The sequence below is a fragment of the Martes martes genome, assembly GCF_963455335.1.
Source record: "Martes martes genome assembly, chromosome: 2".
Classification (NCBI taxonomy): Eukaryota; Metazoa; Chordata; class Mammalia; order Carnivora; family Mustelidae; genus Martes; species Martes martes.
Genome location: NC_137889.1, coordinates 169,316,820 through 169,321,965, shown reverse-complemented (window position 1 = coordinate 169,321,965; position 5,146 = coordinate 169,316,820). Strand labels below are relative to the sequence as shown.

Sequence of the window (5,146 nt, the reverse complement as noted above, 5' to 3'; positions counted from 1 at the left end):
ATGAAGTAGAGGGAAAAGACAAAAAGAGCACACCTCTATGAAGAATTAGCTTGAACCTTCATGGAGTCTTCCCCACTTTACTTCCAAAACATCTGTTTACAACATTGTCAATTTTGGCAGACCTTCTTTCCATGGCTATATCTAGATAAGAGCAGTCAAGTAATATATTCTTGTGAATGATTATATTAATTGTCTGAATTTGTTGACTATAATTGCAAAGAAAGAAAAGTAGGCATCTGAGAGGCATAGAGTCTCTGTCATAATCAACTACTGTTTTGCAATCAGAAATATATGATATACATGTTTATGTAAGAAAAATCAAAACAAAGCAAACAAAACAAAACAAAATAAACAAATAAACAATAACAACAAAAACAATAAAACAAAAACAAAACAAAAATGATACTCTGCCACTTTCTGGAAGTTAATTTATTTTTTCCCTCAGATATCCATTATTAGCCATGAAAACAGGTTTAACTAGAAGGAAAATAGTAGCTGATAGTTGGGTCAGTGAGATCTTGTAGTGAGTTCTCTGTTTTTGAGAACAGGAAAACTTTTGTTCATATCTCCTTGTATTTTACAAAATTAAAAAAAAAGAAGAAGAAGAAGAAGAAATTATGGTGCAAAGATGGGTAGGAAATGCTTTATGTCTATGAAGACCCTGGCTGTTTGAAAGATATTTGTCAATTTTCTCCATGTTTTATCATAAAGCCACTAAGAAGCAGCAATGAGTTTAAGGCAGAATCTGGTAGAGATCTTGGAATGGGAAGAGGTGACTATGAATGATAAGAGTTCACACTTGATGTTTTCAATTTTCACATGCAATGCAAATATTTCATGATAGCAATATTATTTTGTTTAATTATATCTTTTTTTCCATTTGAGAGTAGTTCTTTATTACTGACCAGATTATAATAATAATCATGGTAGATACCTTAGTTCATCCTTCTAATAAGTCTATTAATCTAGTCTTCCCTGTTGCTAGCATCTCTACCTTCTACAAAATGGGTGGTCTTTTTCTTCATTCCCCCTCATGGAGAAAATAATCTGAAGGACCATAAAAAGTTATTTGCTTCTTTGAAATGTTTTCTAACAGTATAGATCTCGTGAATCAGATCCTCCATGCAGATGCTGCCATATTTACCAAGAGATTGGGCAATCAATGTGTTACCTGTCAGGGCAATTCACTTCTGGTTGATTTTGCCATAACCATGCTTGTAGATCAATTCAGTCACTGACTTCAGGTTTGGGGCCCCCATGTTATATATGGTTCCACACTCTTTAGCATGTTAACTAAAGTCTTGTTGAGCTTAACAGAGCTGTCATTGAAGATCTGGTGAAGGCGAAGAAGCTGTAACACCTTCTGAATCTTTGGGTTCACACCATTGATACGTCTGATCATGAAGACGAATGCTAATTTATTAGGTTCTGCAGGTGTGTAGAAGTTGCCAGCTTTTCTTACTATCCTCGTTATTCGAGTCTTAGTTCTGTTCCTTGTGGTAACGCTGAGCTTTTTCATAGATAAGCTTCCTCCTTGCCTTTTGAAGCATCTTTTGAACAAATTTCTTTCTCAGACACTTGATCTTCAACTCTGTGAAATTCCTTCACCCCTTCTTAAGGGTTTCTGGCACAGTAGGAACCTTCTTTTTCTTTTCATCTGCACTCTCCATGGTTCTAGCCAGAAAAGAGCGAATTATATCTCTTCATATAAATCATGCTGAGTGTTTTTTGAGCTGCAGTCTTCTGGGAGACAATTCTCTTGTGTTTCTCTGTGTCTTGCAAGCAAAGGCACTGCTTGACTTTTTTGCTGAACTGTCCTTCAGAAATGTTTGTCTAGGGAACAACGATGGAAGACAAAGATACTACTCTCTGGAGCAAAGTTCATCTTTGTTTGCTCTCCACCATTTTCTCAGTCTGTTCAGGCTGTTACAACAAAATACTACAGACAGGGTGGCTTATGAACAACAGGAATGTATTTCTCAAAGTTCTGGAGGCTAGAAGTCTAAGACCAGGATGCTGTTGTGGTCTGGCGATGGCCCTCTTGTATGCCACAGTCTTCTCATTGTATCCTCACATGGTGAAAGGAGTGAGTGATCTCTGTGGGGTGTCTCTTAGAATGGCCTCTACCCTCCTGCCCTAAGTGTCTCCCAAAAACGCCATCTCTTGATATCATCATATTGGACATTAGGATTTTTGACATATGAATTGGGGGAGGACATATATTCAAACCATAGCAAGTATAATAAAGATCATGTCTCCTTCTGGGGAAAAGTTCAGACTAGCTTACAGTCCATTTAAAGAGATTCAGGCTCCCTAAGCTTGAGATTCCTCTCCTGCATGTATCACCTTGCCCTTTTCCTGGTGCTCTCTCGGGATTGTGGCTTGGCAAAGTGATACAAAATGATGATGCTCTGGCTACTGCTACTACTGTAAATAATAAGCTATCCATTGTCTTTGACTCAGGAATCTCTTATATTTTGTTGGCACTCATGAGACCATAGTAGGCTATGTAACAGTTGTAACTACTTCATAGTTAGTCTTGAGAAGCATTGAAAAGGGACTTACTAGGTTCACAATGCCTGCAACTCCCATATTTTAAGGAAAGCTAATGATGGGACCCTCCCTTCATGATAGTGGTTGCTTAAAGCAGGAATAGATTTGTGCCTATAAGCAGCCATATGTAAACAGTCATGGGCTCACAAAAAGTATGCCATGGCTTAATATGGGGAGGCTGCCCAACTATCAGAGTCTCTCTCTCCCTCTCTCTCTCTCTCTCTCTCTCTCTGTCTCAGGAGCATGACTGTGAGACAGAAAGAGCACCTGTGGTTGGGAGTGATGCGTATGCTAACAGATGTACTGGATAAGCATTAGAATCAAGAGGCATAGTCATGCATCTTTAATAGTCACATTCTTCAACAAGGAGACCACAGCTGCTCTTGGACACCTGGGGAAACTGTTAACTCCCCCCAACAGTAATACTTGTTTCTAGGGTGTGTGATTTTCCTTGTTTCTCTATGTTTACTTTTAATATCTCTCCCTGACTGAAAGTACCCAGAATGTGCTTCTGCTTCATTTAAGAGACAAGCTAACAAAGGGAGGAAAATGACGACTTCTCCAAATTAATCCTGAACTCTAAAGATAAAGATTTGTCACATGTTTTAACTATTCTTTTAGTATTTTCTGGATGAAAGGATTTAGAAATCCTGATCTGACAATCAGGTGTTAAATCTGCCAGCAACAGATGCTGCTAAAACAAGAATTTAAACAGCTTATTTGTGTTGATACAACATTAAGATCATTTCAGAATAACTGATTATAATGTGCTGTAGATTTTTCTAACCATTGTGTTACAACACCTGTCTTGGGAGTTAGAAGTGATATCCCTGACAATTGATTAGGTAAAATAGAACAACCTCAGAAGTATTCCAAGAGGGGTCCAAAAAAGCAAAATGTTCATTATTTTATATAACTTAAAGTTTTTCAGGTACAATTAAGTCAGATTAAAAAAACAAAGAATCAAAATATGTGGGTTTTGGGAATAGCTCCTACTTTGGTCATCTAGATATTTCTAGAAAATATTTTACTCAGACAAAATTTTAATACAAATTAATAAATGATTATCTACACCAATAAAAGAATACCACAGCCTCTGATTCTCTGTGCTAAAGGGAATATTGAGCTTGAGCATGCAGGGAGGAAAACTTACTTAGCTTTTCTCAACTAATGTTAACACAAAATTTAGACCATCTTACTATAGCCAATAGTCCTCAGATGTCATGCATGACACAATTTACTAAGCGGAAAATACAATCTCACTATCTTACTCTGTAGCACAAAATGAATATATAATGTAAATTTTGTGGAATAAGATTGCCAACTCTGGTAATTTTCACTAAAATAATAGTAGGTAATTTTCTAATACATCCAAAGAGATTTAGAGCTCTCTCTCTTATTCTCTGTCTCCTGTGAGTGTGTGTGTGTGTGTGTGTGTGTGTGTGTGTGTATAACTATACATATCCTAGATCTGAATCTCCTGACTTTATATATAACAATCACAGAGATCCCTTATGTTGAGCCAAACCATTGTTTCCCAAAGAGTGTTTTATGAAATACTAATTATATTAAATGGAAAATTTAATATGGAAAATTTAACATGTCAGAATGTTTAGAAACAGTACATTTCAAAACTTGGCATATATAAGCTGCTCTCATAGACTCCCAATGCTAATGACCCTAATTTAAGTTTCTGAGAATTTGTGCACCATAGAAAACTCTTTAATTTTTAAAGTCATATTCCCAATCTTACATAGCAGGGAAATATTTTGAATAATATTTATTAACCTCACATAGAACTTGTGTTCTGTGTAAATGTTGCTTGTAATTGGACACTCTATAAATTGGGGCATACATAAATTTTCTCCATCTTCTTTTCTTAAAAAAAAAAAAAGCTGTTTCAATCACCACCGTGATCTCTGTGCTTTGCTGGATAGTCGCGTGTGATGGGGTAAGGATGAGAAACCAATTAAAAAGTGCCAATTTGCTATATTATATTTAGAACTTTCTAGTTCAAAGCAATTTCTGGCCAACATAGACTCTTTTTGGTAGTCACAAGCTCAGAGACTCTTCTTGCCTCTAGTTGCAATCCTAGATGAACCTGGAATCAAGTGGGAATTTACTGTTACTCATAATGCCTAGGGATGGGGATTGTGGCCTCAGACACATTAAGTGGTCTTGAGCAGTTGTTTGACTGCCTCGTTTGAAGCTTGTCCACTGAATTATCTTCCACAATTTGCTGTTGGCATCTGCGCTGGTGTGTCTATGGTCTGTCCTACTGGCATGGTCAAAATCCTTGATGAATTGGGTTCACTCTGGTTTTCACTGACATTACAGATCTCTGGGTCTCAGAGAGATTTGGTTTCCCAGCCCTCACGTCAGAACATTATGTCTTTCTTCTGAATTCTCAACCCAACTGTCCTTCTCTTCCCCTCCAGCACACACAGGAATTCCTGGACTGATTTCACACCACAGAAAAGCAGTAACACAAGCTCTCTCTATGCCTAAATATCAAGGACAACATTCACACAACACTGTGGCTACCCATGAATGCACAGGTGCACTTGTTTCAGGTGATCTTCTTCCAAATTTC

The 5,146-nt window shown here is 37.2% G+C and overlaps 1 pseudogene across 1 annotated transcript; it reads right to left on the bottom strand.

The window, feature by feature from the left end:
• Window positions 1–935: 935 nt before the first annotated feature.
• Window positions 936–1,670, bottom strand: LOC308338831 (large ribosomal subunit protein uL30-like; annotated as a pseudogene). The gene has a single exon. The product of its transcript is annotated as a large ribosomal subunit protein uL30-like (transcript).
• Window positions 1,671–5,146: the final 3,476 nt, after the last annotated feature.